Raw genomic sequence first — 25,695 nt, 5'->3', positions numbered from 1 at the left:
GCGTGGAGGCATGAAGATGATAGGAGTGGTAGCTCTGGCAGTGAGGATGGTTGCAGTCCTCGTTGTGGCTAAATCCTGGATTTTGGGGTCTCTTGCCAGATGGTAGCTGGGGTTCCCTTGGTGTTAAATGAGTTGTGGGATTTAAGGCAGTGGAACAGGGCCTGTTTTGGATATGGAGGCAAATGACCATGCCAGTTATGTTAAAGGGTTTCTACCACATCGTTTTGACAAATTTAGCTGTCAGACACTAGCGATCCGCTAGAGTCTGCTCTACCAAACAATGCTATTATAATTGCTTTTTGTGCAGCCGTTTCCATAAAAAAGGAACTTTTATTGATATGCTAATGAGCCTCTAGGTGCTATGGGGGCGTCTTTTCAGCGCCTAGAGGCTCGGTCTACTTTCACAAAATGCCGCCCAGCGCGTCCCTCCAGCCCGCCCATCTCCTCTGGAATGCGATCCTACCTCTGAGTCAGCGGATTAATTCTCGCGCCTGCACCGTGCGCGTCTGTCTTGGGCGCAGGCACAGTGAATGTCTGACAGACACAGACATCTCGATCATCGGCGCACGCGCAGTGGAGATGTCTGTGCAGGGAGTGGTCAGACATTCACTGCGCCTGCGCCGATGACCGAGATGTCTGTGCAGACAGCGGTCAGACATTCACTGCGCCCAAGACAGACGCGCACGGCGCAGGTGTGAGAATTCGTCCGAGGTAGGATCGCATTCCCGAGGAGATGGGCGGGCTGGAGGGACGCTCTGGGCGGCATTTTGTGAAGGTAGACCGAGCCTCTAGGTGCTGAAAAGACGCCCGCATAGCACCTAGAGGCTCATTAGCATATCAATGAAAAACGATGTGGTAGAAACCCTTTAAAGTAAAATATAGTCTCACTTTTACTGAGTGTATGATGGGTCCCCTTAGACTTTAACTATGCAATGCAATCTCCCCAATTTACCAAAGGTGTGCACTTGCTCCCAATATTTTTCTGCAATGCCCATCTACGGGGTACAGTCCTAGAATGGATGTCCAGTCTGTCTCAGTATTGTGAAGGGTACCAGAAGCAATGTGCAGAAGCCTACAGCTATATTTGTTTATTACTTTTCATTTACTTTCTGTCCAAGCAGTGGACTCTTAATGGTCCTTAACCTTCTGTAAAAAGTCTGTTCTTCTCTCCCTCAGAAGTTGGATCTTGGCACGATTCCTTTTCTGTCAGATTTACTCTTGTAGAGATCATGTCACCCTGTGGAAGAATGCTTTTCTCCTGTCCTGCTTTAGCTTCAGTTTTGTCTGGCTTACACACCAGCAACTACATACAAGTCCTCTCTCTTGGCTTATTTGCCAGGAACTCTCTAGCCAGAGGACTATGACTAGCCCACTACCTGGCAACTATCATTAAGGACTGCCAGTTAACTAATACAGTTAACTAATAATAGTAAGGTCGCATTATATATTGTTATCAACTGAAGTGCATCCTAAGTGTACATTAACCCTTGTACAGTACCCAAGTACAGGGGGTATCTGCAAATGGTTTGTTCTTTGTTTAATGTCTGAAGTGTAATGTTATTCTGTGCCATGTATTGTACCAAGCATAGCTATGCATTGTGTAGGCACAGCCAGGGTTAACTGAAAAGGCCCGGCGTCATTGGAGCTTAACGTTGTGGGCTGGCTCCACCTACTCACATGCATTCATGTTGGTATGTCATCGGATTCTGTCAAGATATAGGCACAGAATCCACAATATATGTACATGGCCTTACACCCACCTTCTTCCTCATGATCTTGCACTGTTCCCAGCCTTGTTAATTTCAGACCCCTCCATGATTTCTAAGTAGGAGAACTTGCAAAATCGCAGGGTGTTCAAATACTTCTGTTCCTCACTGTATGTACCATCACTATAGGTGAGCATTATACTACAAGGGAGGAGAGCATATATATATATATATATATACATTACTACTAAAGGGGCCATTATACTACAGGGGGGAGGAAGCATTATATATACTACCACTACAGGGAGTCATTATACTACAGGGGGGCATTATACTGCATACAGGGCATTATATTACAGGGGGCACTACAGTAGACATTATACTACAAGGCGCACTATGGAGGGGACATTATACATAATGGCACTACAGGGGGACATTATAATACAGGTCGGAGTACTACAGGGGGCTGTAAAATACAGTTGTTCTACAGGTGGTGCATTATACATGTGGGCACTCCAGGGGGCATTATAGTTACTTGCACTGCAGGGGGCCTTATACATATGGGTACTACAGGGGGCATTATAATACAAGGAGCATTACAGGGGCTCATTATAACTACAGGGATCACTGCAGCAGTTTTATAAATGCTGGGGCTACCACAGGGGACATTTTAAACAATTTGAGCTGCTACAGGGGGCATTATAAATACTGGGGACACTATAGGGGTTTTATTACTACTGTGAGCTCTATAGGGGTGCCTTATAGATTAACCGTATTACTATTGGGGGCTCTAAAGGTGTGCCTTATAGAGGGGCCTAGTTACTGCTGGGGGGACTATTGGGGTCCTCATTTCTATGGGAGCATTATTAATACTTGGGATGATACTGTGGGGGCATTATTATTAATATTGGGCATAATATGGAGGGTATTACTACTAATGGGGGCACTCTTTGGGAGAATTGATATTGGGGTACTGTAGGAGGCAGTCTGGAAGCACTATTACTATGGGGAGAACTATATGCACTGTTATTTCTGCAGTATTGGATTAGGGGCATGGGGGAGCGCAGCGGGAATGGTATTAGAAGTAGCAGCAGGATAACACTATTGGGGCACCAGGAGTGGATGAATAATGGAAAAGTGAAGAACCTAAGATGTCTGTGTGGTAAACTCTATAGAGATGAGACACAGCTGAAAGAAGTTGTCAAGGTGGTCCAATCTCTGAATGGAAAAGATGAGGAAAGAGAATGTCAGAGGAGACATCACTGGATGTAATAGGTATGTGGTGCTGTGTTCTCCTGTATGTTTTGTAATGCTGTAGGGCTGAGGGGGAAGCGTTGGATTGAGACTTTGGCAGGGGGAATTACATTTTTGCATTCACAGTGGAAAGTCTAGTTGCACCCCTACGTTCAGCATCTCCAAATTGTAGTTAAGGTGCACTTTTTTATTATACATATTTTTTTTTTTTATGGATGGTAGCTGTATTTAAAAGAATATGAATTATATTAGGAAGATTTATCAAAACTGGTGTAAAGGAAAACTGGCTTTGAATTTTTCAGAGCTCTTTTGAAAAATTAAAGGTAGAATCTGATTGGTTGCTATGGGCAAGTAAGGCAGTTTTTATAAATCCTCCGCTAGATATCTTTACTCAATCAAACAATATAGTTGTTTTTGTTTCAATTGCTTTGTTTTGTACATCTTGAACCAAATTCTGTCTTGAAAAACGAAGACAACAAGTGGTAAGTGTGAAAATGTCTTTTATCAAAAATCACAAACATTATTAATTACATTTAATATTGTTATCCTCAAAGCAAGTCAATTTTGTTCCTCCATTCTTGCTGACAGTACGTGTATCTTGTATATATGCTTGGAAGGTACTAAGATCTAGCACTAGAACAGCACTATAGAAAGGCTGTCAGTGCCTAAGGGCCAGCAGCACAGTTCCCTAGAATATCTAGGGTTTAAGGCAACATTCATTCAATGCCTTATGGATTTTGTTTTGCTTAAGTTAAGATCTTTCACTAGAGCCCGAAACAAAGGTTTATTGGAAGCAATGAAAAATGTGTTCACATTCTTTGAACTCAGCACAGACCCGTTTAATGGCAATAGAAAGAGACCATTCAATTAGCATTTTGCAATGCATTTTTCTTGCAAGCTTCACAAATTAAGATTTTTGGATGCCTTTATCACAAGCTGTCCTGCTAAAGATTAGCTCCTTTAACCCTTTCTGGCAGTTTACTGTTCATTCTCCTCCTACATATAGAATATGTATATGATCCTATGGTTACTTGTCAATATAAACCAGGCATGCTCAACCTGCGGCCCTCCAGCTGTTGCAAAACTACAACTCCCAGCATGCCCGAACAGCCCACAGCTATCAGTCTACAGCAGGGTATTGTGGGAGTTGTAGTCTTACAACAGCTGGAGGGCCGCAGGTTGAGCATGCCTGATATAAATTATTTCACATTCTACATGAAGCACTCTCAAGACATTTTGGGAAAAGTCCAAATTTTACAGAATTTCTATGAACTATAAGATCATTTATTTTAATACTTTAACATAGCCAGAAACTCTAATTTGCTTTCTGGACTTGTGTCAAAATCATATTACTAGAGATGAGTTAAAGGGGTTTTCTTCTTGTTTTACACTGATGACCTCTCCTCATGAACTGCTATCTTCAGGCCTCCTTGCAGCTTACCAAACCCAGCACCATCTTTTATATAATGACTGTTCTTGGTATTGTAGCTCAGTCCCATTTACAGCACCTAGTCCCTGTGACCGATGAACAGGACGTCACTGGCCTAGGAAGAGGCAGCAGCTCTCACTGGAGTGCTGCAGCCAATTCAAACAGCTGATTGGTAGGGGGTGTCAGGACTCGGATGCACACCGATCACATACTGATGACCTCTCCTGAGCATAGGTCATCAGTATAAAACACTTGTACAACCCCTTTAATCGATTTGAAACTAATGGAATTCCACCTGAATTTTATAAACATTTTTTGCAATTAAATTTGGGCAAATTTCTCAAAATGGCATCACCTATTTTTCAGATCAGAAGACTGGGAAGATGAAAAGGAGGGTCACATGGCCTTAGGTGGTATGTATACACACCGGCAGGCATTTGCTGTCAAAAAGCAAAACATTTTCTGAATTTTTTTTAAACATAAAAAAAAAATGCAGTGCACTTTGTTAAAAAGTTTAAAAGATTGTTCTTACCACTAGCAGCGTTTACCCATAGTCAGATATGTCACTGTCATTTTAAGATGAAGCAGTCCTAGGGGGCCCCAGAATGCCATCCACAACTAGTCAGGGCACTTGGAGCACTTTAAATTCATGTCGAATTTGTTCGGATCCGAATGGAATCACCTAACCAATTTGGCTGAGTTGAATCGAAATGGAATTTCAAGAAATTCACTCATCGCTTCTTACTTGATCTACTCCTGAATTTGGCTAAACCTGAATGTATGGCAGCACCCTTAGTATAATCATTTTTATATTCACTACTCAAGCAGTTGTGGTTCTTAACTGCACTGTGGGTGCCTGTATGTAATAGCTATTGGGGCTAACAAAGTATCAACCACTCTGGTGCATTTTGTAGCATCTAGAACCATTGAGCCGTTGTCTTTTCCTTCAAAGGAGTGGGATTCATCTATCATAGTAGATATTTTTTTTATTTTAGTTTTGATAACATTCATCATGGTCCCAAATTTCAACTATCAATAGAACATTTAAGGGATTTAATTGTTTTTAATGTGTTTTAATGTTTTTAATATCTTAATGTTTATTTAATGATACTTTATGTGTACATTCAACTATAATTGGATATTTCTATGTAATATTAGGATGTAACAGATTATAAAAAATTTAAATGCTTTGCGTTAATTAATAATATGTTAAATTTCTGGTGTTATAGGTTGTAGACATGTTTAGGTCACTTTACACAGATGTAGGGCTCATGCACAAGTCATTTTACACTTCCAATCCAAAAGAAAAACATCATAGCATTCTCCACTGAATGTTGTATTACAGAGGAGCATTGCTTCTTGGGTATAATACTTCTGTAACAATCTGTGCATGAGGCCATAGTTTCAATACAAATAAAAGTATAATCTATATAGTACAGTGAAACATCCCAAAAAGAACACATCTTTGAGAAGACCACCACCACTTTCCATGACAGATTTTCAGTCTCACCATATATTGTGCACACAGGACATCTTCTTTGAGAAGATCACTTTTCAGTGTCATTTTGGGTGGTCAACTTAAAGAGGTTTCACTGTATTTGTTGCTTCCTAAAAGAAACTGTTAGTACTTCTAACACTAGTTATTGTTTATTCTATCTATATCTAATATGTCTAGCTAATAAGAGGTGGTAAATCTGTTTTTTTTTTTTTCATTTATTTGTTCATTCACTCATTTAAAAATAGAGCATTATAAAGTGGAATATAAAAAGTTGAGCTATTTGTTGGAATAGGATTGCATAGACTGTAGCATTGAATAAACTGTAGTACCACACCTCAATGGCAGGTGGTCTAAAAATTATTAGATATTTCTGTATATTTTGAAGGTATATGTGAAATGGGATAAATCATTACAATATTTCATTGTGATTGGCATTCCCCATTTTACTAATCAGTTTACCAGACACACATTCACATTAACACTCTGTTTCTGTTGATGTACTTTCTTTTTTTGCCTTTGAGTCTTCTGTAGCACTTCCACAGGCCACTACAATGTTCATGACACTACTGGCATGTCCAGGTCTTTCTAGTTTATCCATTAAGGATCGTACCTTTCTAGAATGACCATATAAACTCTTTGATCTAGGAGAAGCAAAGTCAAAATTCCTTTCTGACTTTACAGAGAGTAGGTTTTCTGTCTTTTCAGGGAAAGGTACACAAGGGAAGGAGGCACTGTTTCCTATTTCTCCAACATCACTTTCATCTTCTGTATCTGTTAGCAATGGTTTAAGCTCCGCTTGGACCTCAGCTTCTGAATCAATGTTGGGAAGTTCTGGATTGTCCTTGCAAGAAGCATCTTGATAGCTTAACTGGTTGGCCCAATCTTCTACTGAAGTTGGACAAATTTGGTCCATAATTGTGCTGTACTCCGTTGTCCAGTTATTAACACCACCAACTAGTTTACCAGCCTGAGTAAATATATAACTTCTAGATTTTGTCATAGTCGTTTGACAAGTGTTAAATGACTGGCCAGGATAATATCTTGCAGCTTTTGATTTCTCTAAGGGGTAGGATATTGTGGCTTCTAGTTTTGTCCTTTCAACTGTTAAATGAGAGTTGGGAAAGTCAGGAGAAGGAACATTTATAAGCGACTGACCATTTATGATGACATCATTTTGGACAATTGTTTCTCCATCAGTGTCTTCCTTGCTTACTTGTTGATTATCATATTCTGGAGTCCATGTATCAATACAAGAAACTGGTCTTGTAGTTTGTGAAACAATTCCTAAAGTCAGTTTGCTCAAATCTTTAGTGGCAACAGCATTAGCGCTTGAAGCATAACGTAGACTGGCCTGCCGTGGCACTAACTGGGCTTTTTGATCATTTTCACTTTCTGTTTTCATCCCAAAAGAGTAAGCTTTTTTTCGTAACCCCAATGCAGGTGACATTGACCCTGTGCTGTCATCTCCTGCTACTTCATCTCCCTCTCCATGGTATTTATATATGCTGTTGCCATCAGAACTGTTCAAACTGCCTTGTCTTAGAAGATAAGCTGCATCACAGACTGAGGAAGCTCGTGAGCGCATGTGAACTAATTCAGACTTGTCTATTCCAACAAGTTTTTCAAGTGCATTCACCATTCTACCAGAAAGTTCTTCTAGCTGAGAAAGACGAAGATCCACTGTTTGCAGAGAGGCCTTCATGAAATGCTCCCGCTCATTGACTTCTTCCAACCTCATGGACATATTTTCAACTCTGTAAAATGAAATATAAAAATATTTACAAATTAAATAGCTATTATCTAAGCTCCTATACCAGTCACTGATGGTGTTAACTAAGATTTTTTTTTTATAATTACTGTTTCTGGTATATTTTGGAAGTCAGTGAAGGACATTAAAGGGGTTGTCTCACTTCAGGAAATGGCATTTAGCATGTAGAGAAAGTTAGTACAAGGCACATACTAATGCATTTGCCTCCTTTGCTGGCTTGATTCATTTTCCTATTAAATTTTACACTGCTCATATCCAGGGGTTATGACCACCCTGCAATCCAGCAGTTGTAGCCGTGCTTATACACTACAGGAAATACACTAGTCTTGATGGTGACCAGGATTGTGGGAGCACTTTTTCCTATAGTATGCATAGCATACACTTCTGGATTGCAGGGTAGCCATAACCCTTTAATATAAGTAGTGTATAAAATTCAAGCCAGCAAAGGAGGCAATATGGACAATCACAATACATTAGTAAGTGCCTTGTATTAACTTTATATACATGATATATGCCATTTACTGAAGTGAGACAACCCCTTAAAGCCAGGACAATGCTGGTCAGTTTATTTTTAAATGAGGTGAGATATACAGTATATTTGAAGGGGATCTGCCAGAAATCTTCTGATTCTTTTCAGGGGCAGAGCTGGCCTGGAGATCTTGTCTGAATTTAAAAAAATGTCAACAATGTCTCACCATTTACCCATATTTCTATAAAATGGCAAGAAATCAAAATGTTTGCCTTTGGATACTTGGATGCGCACAATTCTACATGGCAAAACTGCTCGTCATGAGTTATTTTGATGATAATATGTTCTCTTTCCATGTTTGTCAGAAACATGGAAAGAGAACATATTATCATCAAAATAACTCAGGAGTGCAGCATCAGACTTTGGCCCTGTAAGCAACCTTATAGCCACATAGAAATAAGAGTGTCACGCACTTACCTTTCTGTGCTCCTGCAGCGAGTCTGCCTGCAATATGGCATTGCCATGGGCGTCTCTCCCTTGTTCCACTGACAGTGGGGCTGTCTGGCCTATCAGGGAATCGGGACGCAGGACCAATCAGGTTCTGTGCCGGTGACACTTGCTTCCTGAGACAGTTGCTAGCCGCTGGTGCCTGTGATTGCTTTTCTAAGCCTCACTAGCTAGTTGTGTATTTGCTAACTGAATCACTGACCTGACCTTTTCAGTTTCTTTGACATTGCTTGTGATTACTGATTTTGCCTATGACGTGACCTCCTGGTATTTTACTCTGCTTGTTGTGACCTCGCCTTTGCCTGCTGACTTTGTCTCTGATATTATCTCTTTGACTTTGCTGTGTATTTGTGTCTGATTTTGGATCTTGATCTGGTCCTGGTTTTGCCTGTCTGTTCTTCACCTCTTTCTGTCTTACTACTCTTCAAATTTTTGTTTAGGCCCCTGCACTTACAGTCAGGTCCATAAATATTGGGACATCGACACAATTCTAACATTTTTGGCTCTTTACACCACCACAATGGATTTGAAATGAAAGGAATATGTGCTTTAACTGCAGACTGTCAGCTTTAATTTGAGAGTATTTACATCCAAATCAGGTGAACGGTGTAGGAATTACAACAGTTTGCATATGTGCCTCCCACTTGTTAAGGGACCAAAAGTAATCGGACAGAATAATAATCATAAATCAAACTTTCCCTTTTTAATACTTTGCAAATCCTTTGCAGTCAATTACAGTCTGAAGTCTGGAACGCATAGACATCACCAGACGCTGGGTTTCATCCCTGGTGATGCTCTGCTAGGTCTCTACTGCAACTGTCTTCAGTTCCTGCTTGTTCTTGGGGCATTTTCCCTTCAGTTTTGTCTTCAGCAAGTGAAATGCATGCTCAATCAGATTCAGGTCAGGTGATTGACTTGGCCATTGCATAACATTTCACTTCTTTCCCTTAAACTCTTTGGTTGCTTTTACAGTATGCTTTGGGTCGTTGTCCATCTGCACTGTGAAGCGCCGTCAAATGAGTTCTGAAGCTTTTGGCTGAATATGAGCAGATAATATTGCCCGAAACACTTCAGAATTCATCCTGCTGCTTTTGTCAGCAGTCACATCATCAATAAATACAAGAAAACCAGTTTCATTGGCAGCCATACATGCCCACGCCATGACACTACCACCACCATGCTTCACTGATGAGGTGGTATGCTTAGGATCATGAGCAGTTCCTTTCCTTCTCCATACTCTTCTCTTCCCATCACTCTGGTACAAGTTGATCTTGGTCTCATCTGTCCATAGGATGTTGTTCCAGAACTGTGAAGTTTTTTTTAGATGTAATTTGGCAAACTTTAATCTGGCCTTCCTGTTTTTGTGGTGAACCCTCTGTATTCACTCTGGTGAAGTCTTCACTTTAAAAAGTAAATAAGACTGGCACTCACGTCTATGTGTACCATATTGAACAGTAAATAATTATTAAATACATATAATCCGTAGGAATATTGAGAATAAAATACAAATAAAATGACATAAGACACTAGGTAACTATAAATGGATCCAAAATGATGTGTCACACAGTGGCTTCAATGGTTTGTGCCCATAGTAATAGCTAATACAGACATAATTCTAAAATATGGTAATTATATACCTAAAAGGGAAATTGACAATGTGGCTAAAAGGAGGAGTGTGGATTACAGTATGTATCTTCCTAAAAACGCATGAAAAGTCCCTTAATTCGCAATAGAGAAGAGGGAGATCCAGATAGTTGAGTGGAATGAGCCCCCTCTGAATTCTGGGAGTACCGTTTCGCAGAGGCAAAAATGTACTCCTAAAAAAAGTCCAGGTGTTCAACTTGAAAATAGTTTGTCCAAAGGTGTACAGTTAGGACTATGTTAATCAAATTATGCAAGAAATGGACTTGGTTAGTCAGATGATAGATACAGCATAAAGACTGATGATACGGGGTATAGACTTTGTTAGTCAAATATGGACCTGTTGGTCAGGTGAAGATAGTAGAATGGTTCTATACTGATGGTATATCTTATTTGGTGAATGGTACTTTGCGTCTTACCGGTGTTGTTTTCTCAAAGCCGGTGACTGTTAGCTACGTACCACATTAGGCAGTGCTGCTGCTCACCACGATGTCTGTCTCCGCGATTGCTCACCGGCGTCCTCGCTTGCCGCTGGCTATTACGTGGTCCGGGGCAAGAGTCGCAAGAAGAGACTTTCGGCTTCCGTCTCCAATTTGAAGGTAAAGGATACTGGAGACATAGAACTTCGGAGCGCTCCTTTTTTTTAGTCAGTCCATAAAAAGATGTGACTTGATGTTCCAATAGATGAAAAAAGTGCAGGGGTGAATCACGCCAGACGCATTTCGGGGACTACTTTCCCCTTGCTCAGTTGTTTTGGTCACGCCTAATGTTTTTGCTATCTTTCTGATGGGTTTGTTTTGTTTTCTCAGCCTAATGATGGCTTGCTTCACTGATAGCGACAGCTCTTTGGATCTCGTTTTAAGAGTTGACAGCAACAGATTCCAAATGCAAATAGCATACTTGAAATGAACTCTGGACCTTTTATCTGCTAATTGTAATTGGGATAATGAGGGAATGACACACACCTGGCCATGGAACAGCTGAGAAGCCAATTGTCCCATTACTTTTGGTCCCTTAACAAGTGGGAGGCACATATGCAAACTGTTGTAATTCCTACACCTGATTTGGATGTAAATACCCTCAAATCAAAGCTGACAGTCTGCAGTTATAGCACATCTTGTTCATTTCATTTCAAATCCATTGTGGTGGTGTATAGAGCCAAAAATGTTAGAATTGTGTCGATGTCCCAATATTTATGGACCTGACTGTAGCTAGAAAGGGAATGTCCTCCAGTTGTGGGCCATCTCTTACGACGGATCGTGCGAGTAGGTAGGGACAGTGGTGCGGGTGAAGTACAGGGCTGCACTGTTCCCTACCCTTTCATGACAAAGGTTGTAAAACAGATTTCACAGTTTATGATAAGTATTGGGGGGCAAAAAAAGTGTTTCTGAAAATACCTTTCAGACGTAACCCGAATCCTCTCATCGTTTGATGACTGCTGCTCATCTTCCTTCTCTTGAAAGTATTCCTCTACACATTGTTCTTCAAACTCATAGAGTTTTTTTAGTTCTTCTTCATTTAGAAACAGCTCTGCAAGGTTAAAGGTACATTCACTGTATCAATCAGCAAATTATTTCATGCTCATAAGGAACCTGACACTAGGTTGGGGACCATAAACCAGACGCATGTTGTTATGCAGCTTGGGGTTTAGTGTTTCAAATACGTTTATGTGAAAAAAGGCCTTTTCTGTACTGTGTAGGAAAAGAACAGATAATATACCGGAGATGAGTCTGGGACTCATCTCCATTGGCATCTGTTGCATGCTCAAGCGTGTGACGGTACACCTCACTTCATTGAGAATACCTTGACCTAATGACAACTATTGGGTTCAGCTCCAGATAAGTACTTGGTGTGCAGTGAATTTATAATCTACATTGTCAGTGGCATCTAATGAAGCATTGCTGAGAACATATGGAAACTGTTTTCTTCTAAGAATTCCAGATTTCTCTAATACACAAGCCTAAAATATTCTTAAATAAAAAACAAAAAAAGTTTTGCATTACAAAGCTGTTCAGGATTCTTGGAATATGAATATATACAGTGCCTTGCAAAAGTATTCACCCCCTTGACATTTTTCGTATTTTGTTACATTATAGCCTTATGTTCAATGTTTTTTTTAATCTGAATCAGAACATAATAGTCTAATTTGGTAAAGTGAAATAAGAAAAGTATATAACTAAAACTATTGTTTAGAAATAGAAAACTGGCATGTGTGTATGTATTCACCCCCTTTGTTAGGAAGACCATTAAAAGCTCTGGTGCCTTCAATTACCTTCAGAAGTCACATAATTAGTGAAATAATGTCCACCTATGTGAAATCTAAGTGTCACATGATCTGTCATTATACATACACACCTTTTTTGAAAGGCCCCAAAGGCTGCAACACCTAAGCAAGAGGCATCACTAACAAAACACTTTCATGAAGACCAAGGAACTCTCCAAACAAGTAAGGGACAATGTTGTTGAGAAGTATAAGTCAAGGTTAGGTTATAAAAAAAATCCAAATCTTTGATGATGCCCAGGAGCACCATCAAATCTATCATAACAAAATGGAAAGAACATGGCACAACAGCAAACCTGCCAAGAGACGGCCACCCACCAAAACTCATGGACCAGGCAAGGAGGGCATTAAAAAGAGAAGCAGCACAAAGACCTAAGGTAATCCTGGAGGAGTTGCAGAGTTCCACAGCAGAGACTGGAGTATCTGTACCTAGGATGACAATAAGGCGTATGCTCCATAGAGGTAGGCTTTAAGGCAGAGTGGCCAGAAGAAAGCCATTACTTTCAGCTAAAAACATAAAGGCACGTTGTGAGTTTGCGAAAAGGCATGTGGGAGACTCACAAAATGTATGGAGGAAGGTGCTCTGGTCTGATGAGACTAAAATGTAACTTTTCAGCCATCAAAGAAAACGCTATGTCTGGCGCAAACCCAACACATCACATCATCCAATGAACACAATCCCCACAGTGAAACATGGTGGTGGCAGCATCATGCTGTGGGGATGTTTTTCAGAAGCTGGGACTGGGAAACTGGTCAGAGTTGAGGGAAAGATGGATGGTGCTAAATACAGAGATATTCTTCAGCAAAACCTGTACCACTCTGTGCGTGATTTGAGGCTAGGACGGAGGTTCCCCTTTTCAGCAGGTCAATGACCCCAAACACCCTGCTAAAGCAACACTTAAGTGGTTTAAGGGGAAACATGTAAATGTGGTGGAATGGCCTAGTCAAAGCCCAGATCTCAATCCAATAGAAAATCTGTGGTCAGACTTAAAGATTGCTGTTCACAAGCTCAACCCATCCAACTTGAAGGAGCTGGAGCAGTTTTGCAAGTAGGAATGGGCAAGAAATCCATTGGTAAGATGTGGCAAGCTCATAGAGACTTATCCAAAGCGACTTGGAGCTGTGATTGCTGCAAAACGTGGCTCTACAAAGTATTGACTTTAGGGGGTGACTAGTTATGCACATTTACTTTTTCAGTTTTTCAGTTTTTTTGCTTAACAATAAAAAATAAAATAAAACATTTTCAAAGTTGTGGGCCATGTGAGGCACCGATATACAGAAAAATTCAAGGGGAGTGAATACTTTAGCAAGGCACTGTATATATATATATATATATATATATATATATATACACAGTACAGACCAAAAGTTTGGACACACCTTCTCATTCAAAGAGTTTTCTTTATTTTCATGACTATGAAAATTGTAGATTCACACTGAAGGCATCAAAACTATGAATTAACACATGTGGAATTATATACATAACAAAAAAGTGTGAAACAACTGAAAATATGTCATATTCTAGGTTCTTCAAAGTAGCCACCTTTTGCTTTGATTACTGCCTTTGAAGGAGTTCCCAGAGATGCTTAGCACTTGTTGGCCCTTTTGCCTTCACTCTGCGGTCCAGCTCACCCCAAACCATCTCGATTGGGTTCAGGTCTGGTGACTGTGGAGGCCAGGTCATCTGGCGCAGCACCCCATCACTCTCCTTCATGGTCAAATAGCCCTTACACAGCCTGGAGGTGTGTTTGGCGTCATTGTCCTGTTGAAAAATTAATGTTGGTCCAACTAAACGCAAACTGGATGGAATAGCATGCAGCTGCAAGATGCTGTGGTAGCCATGCTGGTTCAGTATGCCTTCAATTTTGAATAAATCCCCAACAGTGTCACCAGCAGAGCACCCCCACACCTCCTCCTCCATGCTTCACGGTGGGAACCAGGCATGTTGAGTCCATCCGTTCACCTTTTCTGTGTCGCACAAAGACACGGTGGTTGGAACAAACAATCTCAAATTTGGACTCATCAGACCAAAGCACAGATTTCCACTGGTCTAATGTCCATTCCTTGTGTTCTTTAGCCCAAACAAGTCTCTTCTGCTTGTTGCCTGTCCTTAGCAGTGGTTTCCTAGCAGATATTCTACTATGAAGGCCTGATTCACACAGTCTCCTCTTAACAGTTGTTCTAGAGATGTGTCTGCTGCTAGAACTCTGTGTGGCATTGACCTGGTCTCTAATCTGAGCTGCTGTTAACCTGCGATTTCTGAGGCTGGTGACTTGGATGAACTTATCCTCCGCAGCAGAGGTGACTCTTGGTCTTCCTTTCCTGGGGCGGTCCGCATGTGAGCCAGTTTCTTTGTAGCGCTTGATGGTTTTTGTGACTGCACTTGGGGACACTTTCAAAGTTTTCCCAATTTTTCGGACTGACTGACCTTCATTTCTTAAAGTAATGATGGCCACTCGTTTTTCTTTACTTAGCTGCTTTTTTCTTGCCATAATACAAATTCTAACAGTCTATTCAGTAGGACTATCAGCTGTGTATCCATCTGACTTCTCTACAACGCAACTGATGGTCCCAACCCCATTTATAAGGCATGAAATCCCACTTATTAAACCTGACAGGGCACACCTGTGAAGTGAAAACCATTTCAGGTGACTACCTCTTGAAGCTCATCAAGAGAATGCCAAGAGTGTGCAAAGCAGTAATCAAAGCAAAAGATGACTACTTTAAAGAACCTAGAATATGACATATTTTCAGTTGTTTAACACTTTTTTGTTATGTATATAATTCCACATGTGTTAATTCATAGTTTTGATGCCTTCAGTGTGAATCTACAATTTTCATAGTCATGAAAATAAAGAAAACTCTTTGAATGAGAAGGTGTGTCCAAACTTCTGGTCTGTACTGTAGGTATATATATACATATATATATATTAATTATTTATGTATATAGCACCAGAATATTCTGGAGCACTTTACAATTACGGGTATAGGAACCCTTTTACTCGGGTTGAGGATCAGGCCAAGTATCGAGACTGAATAATGTGTATACACCCTTTCATGTTGCGGCCTTGTGCTAAAAAAATAAAGTAATGAATCACGTTTTCCCCATTAATCTGCACTCAAGAAATGTTTGCAAGTTTATTAAAAAGGAAAAAATAAAATTTTGCATGGACATAAGTAATCAGACCCTCTGTTATGACACTTGAAATTTAGCTCTGGGGGCCTCCCATTTCCCTTGATCATCTTTGAGATGTTTCTACACCTTGAGTCCTCCTGTGGTAAATTCAGATGAATGGACATAACCGCAACATAACAAAATAGGAAAAAAGTGGAAGGGTCTGAAGACTTTCCGAATTCGCTGTAAGGGCCTATTCATATGGCCGACGTACACGAGTTACACACGTAAATAGCAGTCCACTAAATACGGGCAATGGCTGTGTGAAATCCGCGCTGCGGACCCATTGACTTGAAAAGGTCCGCGATTCGCAAGAAATGGCAAAAGACAGGACATATACAATCTTTTGCAGTACGAAGGCACAGACCGAAAAGCCTGCGGAAGGGCTTCTCAGTGTTTCCATGGGCTTCCGATCCGTGCCTCCACACCGCAAAAGATGGGTCATCTCCTATCTTTTGCCGTATTTTGCAGATTGTGGACCCATCCAAGTCAATGGGTCCACACCGCAGCACAGAGTTCATACAGCCAGTGCCTGTGTATTGCGGGCCAGCTGTTTGCGGTACTCAACACAGGCACGGCTGCCATTCGGTGGTCTGAATGGGACCTAAGGTTGCTGCTGACCCAACTAATGAGCAAAGGCTGATCTCATCTTTTAATATGGAATCAAAATCGTAATTTGTGAGCAGCACATTGCCCTGTGTTTTGCAGACAAACAATAAAGTTGTACAGGATATGATCATTCATCACCATTCAGATGCAGTCAATGGTGCATGCAATTAACTTCCTTCTTTTCCGATCACTGCCTGCTCTATCATAAGAAACAAGTAAACTGACAAATAACCAAAACAAATGAACAAACAATGAGTCAAACTGACAGAAATCCCTGCCCACGAAAGCTTACCATTTAAATGAAGTGGGTGGAATGACAAAGTAGATACATGATTTTTGCCCAGGGTGTTGGCAAGATAAATATAAATAAAGCTGCATGAACCTGTCTCCCAGCCAGTATCTAAGCAAACATGGATTTAACCCCTTCTACCCCGGGCCAGTTTTCACCTTCCTGCCCAGGCCATTTTTTGCAAATCTGACATGTGTCACTTTATGTGGTAATAACTTTAAAACGCTTTTACTTATACAGGCCATTCTGAGAATGTTTTCTCGTCACATGTCGTACTTCATGACAGTGGTAAAAATGAGTAAAAAAAATATTATTTTTATTTATAAAAAATACCAAAGTTTCCTAAGAATTTACAAATTTACAAATTTCAATTTCTCTACTTATAGGATAGATAGTAATACCTCCAAAAAAAGTAATTCATTTACATTGTCTACTTCATGTTTAGATCATTTTGAAAATGACATTTTATTTTTTTGTGACGTTAGAATGCTTAGAAGTTTAGAAGCAAATCTTAAAATCTTTAACAATATTTCCAAAACTCAAATTTTTCAGGACCAGTTCAGTTATGAAGTCACTTTCTCGTGCTTACATATTAGAATCCACCCATAAATCACACCATTTTAGAAACTACACCACTCAAGGTATTCAAAACTGATTTTACAAACTTTGTTAACCCTTTAGGTGCCCCACAAGAATTAAAGTAAAATGGGAATGATATTTAAAAATTAGCAGATTTTAAATTTTAATAAATTTTTTCTTCAACACATTAAGGGTTAACAGCCAAACAAAACTTAACCACCTCTGGACTGCCTAACACAGATTTGCGTTCCGGAGGTGGCAGCGCTGCGCAGAGTCACGCATATACGCGTCATCTCGCGAGACGTGAGATGACGCGCTTTTCCTGGCCCGCGCATGCGCATCGCGGGCTGGCAAAAGTTAGAGAAGGGTCACGTCAGCAACCTGCCAGCCAATGATCGTCGCTGGCAGGTTGCTGATTTTAAAAAAATCCAATCAGAAGCCATATAACACATCATATTAGTAAATATGATGTGTTAAATGGCTTCCCTGCTCCTCTGCTGGTCCTATTCGTCGGTTGGTCTCAGCAGAGGAGCAGGCTTCACAGTGAGTAGCACCAAACACTACACTTAGTCCCAGATCACCCCCCTGCACCCCAATTAACCCCTTGATCACCCCTTCTTGCCCCTGTCAATCACTAGCGTATCTCTAATCAGCTTTTGTACTTTTATAGTATCTGTAAGTGAGCAGAACTGATCACAGTCAGATCTATAATAGTATTAGTGTCATCTTAGCTCACCCTCCACCCAAAACGCTGTGTTTGCCCGATCAGGCCTGATCGGTCGCCTACACGTGCGTTCGCCTACGCCCGCCCCGCCGCAGTGACAAAAAATAATTATTTTTTGATCACTGCACAATCACTTTACACGTGCTGCGGCGATCAAAAAATCAGTTTTGATATTTTTTATCAACCGCAGCAGCCTCCGGTACTTCGCTAGCCTCCCCTTTGTAAGACAGGCTTTCTTTTTTTCTTGGGTAGTCTCAGGGAATACCCCTAAATTTAGTTGCCCAAATGTCAAACAGGGGGTATTCTTCTGAGGGGAACCCTCATCTGATGAATCTAGCGGGTCAGAATATGAACCTGTAGAAAGCAGTGGCACTCTGACCCAAAGTTCGGACGAGGAGGTTGAGGTCCCTGATAGCACCAGGCGTACCCGGCCCCATGTCGCTAAACCACAGGTTGTGCAGGATCAGCTTCAAGGGCAGCAGAGTGGGGCTGGCGCTGTCGGATTACGTGGTGAGGCATACACCAGCAGCGCAGCCCTCCCTGGATCTAGTACCAGCACTGCCGTAGAACATGGTGAAGTGGCGAGCACCAGAAGGGCAGTTGAAGCTGGTATGGTGGCACGTGCATTAGTTACCCCGTCGCAGCCACCGCACAGACGGGCCCGTAGAGCCCCTAGAATCCCAGAGGTGCTGGCAAACCCTGATTGGCAGTCCCCAACTTCAGCCGCACCTGTAGTTCCCCCTTTCACCGCCCAGTCTGGAGTTCGGGTTGAGACAGCTCAGATCGGTTCGGCCCTGGGATTTTTTGAGCTGTTCTTGACTGCGGAGCTCTTGGACTTAGTTGTGCCACTCAATTTATATCCGCCAACCCGGGAAGCTATTATGCCCAGCCTTTCCGGTGGAAACCAGTCCAAGTTTCCGAAATTAAAATTTTTCTGGGCCTTCTCCTCAACATGGGTCTAACTAAAAAGCATGAATTGCGGTCATATTGGTCCACGAGCCCAATTCATCACATGCCCATGTTCTCTGCTGCTATGTCCAGGGCACGATTTGAGGCCATCCTGCGTTTCCTGCACTTTAGTGACAATAGCACCTCTCGTCCCAGAGGCCACCCAGCTTTTGACCGGCTCCACAAAATTCGGCCCCTCATAGACCACTTCAACCAGAAATTTGAAGATTTGTATACCCCTGAGCAAAACATCTGCTTAGACGAGTCCCTTATACATTTTACCGGGCGCCTTGGCTTCAAACAATACATCCCAAGCAAGCGCGCCCGGTATGGGGTCAAATTGTATAAGCTCTGTGAAAGGGCCACAGGCTATACCCACAAATTTCGGATCTATGAGGGAAAAGATCAGACCCTGGAGCTGGGCGGTTGCCCTGACTACCTGGGGAGCAGTGGGAAGACAGTCTGGGACTTGGTGTCACCCTTATTCGGCAAGGGGTACCATCTTTATGTGGGCAATTTCTACACAAGTGTGGCCCTCTTCAGGCATTTGTTTCTAGAACAGATTGGCTGCTGTGGCACCGCGCGAACTAGTCGCGCGGGCTTTCCCCAACGGCTCGTTACCACCCGTCTTGCAAGGGGGGAGAGGGCTGCCTTGTGTAACGAAGAATTGCTCGCGATGAAATGGAGAGACAAGCGTGACGTTTACATGCTCTCCTCCATTCACGCAGACACGACAATACAAATTGAGCGAGCAACCCGTGTAATTGAAAAGCCCCTCTGTGTCCACAACTATAATGCGCTCATGGGAGGGGTGGACTTCAATGACCAGATGTTGTCTCCGTATTTAGTTTCCCGACGCACCAGACGCTGGTATAAGAAGGTGTCTGTATATTTGATTCAATTGGCTCTGTATAATAGTTTTGTTCTCTACAGTAAGGCTGGGAGAACAGGATTCTTCCTCAAATTTCAGGAAGAGATTATCGAGAACCTCCTGTATCCAGGAGGTTCCGTGGCCCCATCCACCAGTGTAGTGAGCCGTCTACACGAGCGACATTTCCCCAATGTCGTTCCTGGTACCTCAACCCAACCGTCACCCCGAAAAAGATGTTGTGTCTGTAGCAGGAGTGGAATAAGGTGTGACAACGGCTATTTCTGTCCTGACTGCCCTGACCACCCTGCCCTATGCTTTGGAGAGTGTTTCCGGAAGTACCACACACAGGTACACCTAGCATAGGGATCACATCTCACCAGGACAGGCACACAGGGCTATTAGGGCCCATTTACACACAGAGCTGCTGCAAACCTCTCCTTTCACCTGGGATAAAGTGCATAATGTACTTCGCCACATCTTTGGGCGCTTTGCGCTTTGCACATTGTCCCATGGGAAAGGAGAGGTTTGTCCTATAAAAGATAAAAATAAAAAAAAACACCAGTAAGCAAAAAAGTAAAATTTCAGTTTCAAAAGTTAAAAAAAGTTTATATGTTCTGTTCTAAAGTTATTATAAAGTTAATAAATTTATTGCGTTGCGGCCTGGTTTTTTCTTTTTTTTTACCTTCCAGGTGGACCAACCGATCGACTAGCTGCAGCACTGATGTGCATTCTGACAGAAGCATTGCGCTGCTGTTTGATTACACACAAGTCGGTGTATGCGGCGCTGCAAGACGAGATTTCTCCTCTGCAGTAAAAGATACGTTTGCCGAGGCATATGAGCTGAGGAGGTGGCGGTGTTCATATGCTTTGGCAAACACTTTGTATATATAAAAAAAAAAAAAAAATCCCGGCAATGATTTATTCATCCACATCGATTGATGTGAATGGAGAAATCTGGTTTGCCAGGGCATACGAGCTAAGTGGGTATGGATGTTGGGCAGAGCTCCTATGTCCTGGCAGACGCCTTTCCCCTCCTTTTTTTTGGGGGGGCAGAGATTTTTTAATCCACATTGATCGATGCGAATGAAGACATCTGTGCCATTAATTTTTTTCTTTCAGCCCAGAGGCTGAACGGAAAAAAAAATCTCATTACCTGTATGCTCAATATAAGGAGAATAGCAGAAACTCCTAATGCTGGCCATACATGTAATGATTGCGGAGACCCTCAAATGCCAGGGCAGTACAAACACCCCACAAATGACCCCATTTTGGAAAGAAGACACCCCAAGGTATTCGCTGAGGGGCATATTGAGTCCATGAAAGTTTTAAATTTTTGTCCTAAGTTAGCAGAAATTGAGACTTTGTGAGAAAAAAAGTAAAAAAAAATCTATTTCCGCTAACTTATGCCCAAAAATGTTTTTTCTATGAACTCGCCAGGCCCCTCATTGAATACCTTGGGGTGTCTTCTTTCCAAAATGGGGTCACATGTGGGGTATTTATACTGCCCTGGCTTTTTAGGGGCCCTAAAGCGTGAGAAGAAGTCTGGGATCCAAATGTCTAAAAATGCCCTCCTAAAAGGAATTTGGGCACCTTTGCGCATCTAGGCTGCAAAAAAGTGTCACACATGTGGTATCGCCGTACTCAGGAGAAGTTGGGGAATGTGTTTTGGGGTGTCATTTTACATATACCCATGCTGGGTGAGATAAATATATTGGTCAAATGCCAACTTTGTATAAAAAAATGGGAAAAGTTGTCTTTTGCCAAGATATTTCTCTCACCCAGCATGGGTATATGTAAAATGACACCCCAAAACACATTCCCCAACTTCTCTTGAGTACGGCGATACCACATGTGTGACACTTTTTTGCAGCCTAGGTGGGCAAAGGGGCACACATTCCAAAGTGCACCTTTCGGATTTCACCGGTCATTTTTTACAGATTTTGATTGCAAACTTCTTCTCACACATCTGGGCCCCTAGAATGCCAGGGCAGTATAACTACCCCACAAGTGACCCCATTTTGGAAAGAAGACACCCCAAGGTATTTTGTGATGGGCATAGTGAGTTCATGGAAGTTTTTATTTTTTGTCACAAGTTAGTGGAATATGAGACTTTGTAAGAAAAAAAATAAAATAAAAAATAAATCATCATTTTCCGCTAACTTGTGACAAAAAATAAAAAGTTCTATGAACTCACTGTGCCCATCAGTGAATACCTTAGGGTGTCTACTTTCCGAAATGGGGTCATTTGTGGGGTGTTTGTACTGTCCGGGCATTGTAGAACCTCAGGAAATATGACAGGTGCTCAGAAAGTCAGAGCTGCTTCAAAAAGCAGAAATTCACATTTTTGTACCATAGTTTGTAAACACTATAACTTTTACCCAAACCATTTTTTTTACCCAAACTTTTTTTTAAATCAAAGACATGTAGAACAATAAATTTAGCGAAACATTTATATATGGATGTCGTTTTTTTTGCAAAATTTTACAACTGAAAGTGAAAAATGTAATTTCGATTAATAACAAAAAAAGTAAAAATGTCAGCAGCAATGAAATACCACCAAATGAAAGCTCTATTAGTGAGAAGAAAAGGAGGTAAAATTAATTTAAGTGGTAAGTTGCATGACCGAGCAATAAACGGTGAAAGTAGTGTAGTGCAGAAGTGTAAAAAGTGGCCTGGTCATTAAGGGGGTTTCAGCTAGCGGGGTTGAAGTGGTTAAAATCTATTACCCTGAATTTGGAGTTTATAGAAACACCCCATGTGTGCTCAAAAACTGAAGTATGGGCGCACAGCAGGCTTCAGAGTGGAAGGAGCACCATATGGCTTTTGGAGAGCGGATTTAGCTTGAATGGTAATTAGGAGCTATGTCGCATATGAAGACACCCTGAGGTGGCCCTACAGTGGAAACCCCCAAAAAGTGACCCCATTCTGGAAACTACTCCCCTCAAGAAATATTTCAAGGTGTGTAGTGAGTACTTTGACCCGTCAGGCGTTTCACAGAATTAGGAAACGCTTGGCTGTGAAAATGAAAACATTTTTTTTCAGAAAAAGTTGCTTTACACCCACATTTTTCACTTTCACAAGGGGTAACAGGACATAATGCACCGCACATTTTGTTCCCCATTTCCCCCCAAATATGCCCATATGTGCTAAAAAAATATGATGTATGGGCGCACAGCAGGCTTCAGAAAGGAAGGTGCACCATATGGTGTTAGGAGAGCGGATTTAGTTGGAATGGTAATTGGGAGCTATGTCGCATGTGAAGACACCCTGAGGTGGCCCTACTGTGGAAACCCCCAATAGGTGACCCTATTTTGGAAACTACACCCCTCAAGGAATATTTCAAGGTGTGTAGTGAGTACTTTGACCCATCGGGCGTGTCACAGAATTAGGAAACGCTTGGCTGTGAAAATGAAGATAAAAAAAAAAATTATGAAAAAGTTGCTTTACATCCACATTTTTCACTTTTACAAGGGCTAACAGGACATAATGAACCACACATTTTGTTCCCCATTTCCCCCCAAATATGCCCATATGTGCTCAAAGAATGATGTATGGGAGCACAGCAGGCTTCAGAGTGGAAGGAGCACCATATGGTGTTAGGAGAGCGGATTTAGCTGGAATGGTAATTGAGATCTATGTTGCATGTGAAGACACCCTGAGGTGGCCCTACCGTGGAAACCCCCAAAAAGTGACCCCATTTTTTGGAAACTACACCCCTCAAGGAATATTTCAAGGTGTGTAGTGAGCACTTTGACCCATAGGGCGTTTCACAGAATTAGGAAACGCTTGGTTGTGAAGATGAAAAATTACTATTTTTTTCCAGAAAGAGTTGTCCTGTTACAAGGGGTAACAGGACATACTGCACCGCACATTTTGTTCCCCATTTCCCCCCGAATATGCCCATATGTGCTCAAAAAATGATGTATGGGCACACAGCAACCTTCAGAGTGAAAGGATCACCATATGGCGTTTGGAGAGCGGATTTAGCTGGAATGGTAATTGGGAGCAATGTCGCATGTGAAGACACCCTGAGGTGGCCCTACAGTGGAAACCCCCAAAAAGCGACCCCAAGTTTGGAATTGAGGTGCTCCAGGAGGGGTCTTATTTTGAATAGATGGTCATTTGGAGGGGGGGGGGGGGGAGGGCATTGTGCGTTATCATTATAATGTAGGAATTTCAAAATGGATTCAAATCTTGAGCGGGACATGGCCATATTGTTAATTGGAGTGTTGTACAAGACATGAACTCCAAGACTGAACTCCAATATTGTCTCATTTTTTATTTTATTTTTTACCAGGCCCATATGCAGCAACAGCCCCCCAAATGTCATATGTCAGCTGCATTTACTGTGGTCCAACCTAAGGGTCTAGCACAGTGGTCAGCAACCTGCGGCTCTAGAGCCACATGCGGCTCTTTAGCCCCCTGATATTGGCTCTTCCAGGTGCGGGCTCACATGTACAGTGCGATAGCATTTTCGTTGCCCGTAGCAAAAATAGGTAGGAGGGTGAAGACCAGGAAGCGGTGAAGGCTCTGTACTCACCGCTTCCTGGTCCTCGGTTGTAGGCTGTGCAGGGCTGCGCACAGTGTGAGGCGCTCTGTGACGTCACTCTGTGCACGCCAGTTCACATCACAGCCGACAGCAGGAGGAACACAGAGCGCGGGTAGTGAGGAGCAGCGGCATCCAGGAGCCAGAGAGGTAAGTGCTTTTTTATTTTATGAAACTTGGGGCTGATCTGAGGCAATGAGGTGATGAGAATCATAATGGGGGATATGAGAGGCATCATGGATGATGAGAGGCATCATGGTTGATAATGGGGATGATGAGAGGCATGGGGCTCTTATCTGAGGTCTGATTGAGAGGGTCATTTACTTTGGGGTCTGAGCTGACATCTGATCTCAGGGAGGTCTTATTAACATTGAGGTTCTGCTTAAGTGCTTGAGGCATAAGGTCACTGACTTTTTGAATGTTCATATTGCGCTTCAAACAATACCTTTGTGGGAATAGGGGTTCTAAGTTAGTCTCCAACCTTATTAAGAACCAAAGAAATAAATCCTTTATTCAAGCCATCAAATCAGCCTCAGGCCCCCGACTTATTAATACTCCAGCGATAGCTCAGGAGTTTTGCTCCTTTTATTCAAATCTGTATAACCTCCCAATACCCCTCACCAGCCAGCAAATCGAGACACGCACGTCGGAGTTCCTTAGCTCTATTAACATCCCAAGAATTTCTGAGGTCGATATACATCAGCTGCTTTAACCGTTTACAACGGAAGAGGTAGAAAAGGTTCTAATGTCTATCCCTTCAGGCAGGAGTCCCGGACCTGACGGTTTTCCAAGCTCATATTACAAAAAGTATAAAGATATTTTAGTCCCACATTTTGTCATGGTATGCAATCTCCTCCTTACAGGTGGCTCTCTGACCCCACAAGCCTAGGAAGCGCACATAACGATTATCCATAAAGAAGGGAAGGATAAGGAAGCATGTGGAAGTTACAGGCCGATTTCACTGCTGAACACCGATTTGAAGTGGTGGGCTAAACTGCTTTACAGCAGGATGTCAGGGTTGCTCCCTGGGCTTGTGGGTGAAGAACAGGTAGGTTTTGTTGCAATTAGAAAGGGTAGGCATAATATCAGAGTCATACATGCGATCACCCACGCCATTAAATCTAAGTCCCCTCTTGTACTCCTGGACACAGATGCGGAGAAGGCGTTCGATAGGGTTAGCTGGGCCTATATGGAGAAAGTACTACAAGCCTTTGGCTTCCCTGAAGGCCTCATTAGAGCTATCTATACTCTATACTCTGCACCATCTGCGAGAGTACTAGTCAACGGCACCCTATCGAACGCCTTCCAAATTAGAAACGGTATTCGTCAAGGATGCCCATTATCCCCCACCTTGTTTGTACTCACCCTAGAGACGCTTCTTCTTAAGTTCCGCCAATCCCC

This window comes from Bufo gargarizans, chromosome 2 (assembly GCF_014858855.1).
Source record: "Bufo gargarizans isolate SCDJY-AF-19 chromosome 2, ASM1485885v1, whole genome shotgun sequence".
Classification (NCBI taxonomy): domain Eukaryota; kingdom Metazoa; phylum Chordata; class Amphibia; order Anura; family Bufonidae; genus Bufo; species Bufo gargarizans.
Note: the sequence above shows the minus strand (reverse complement) of the source record.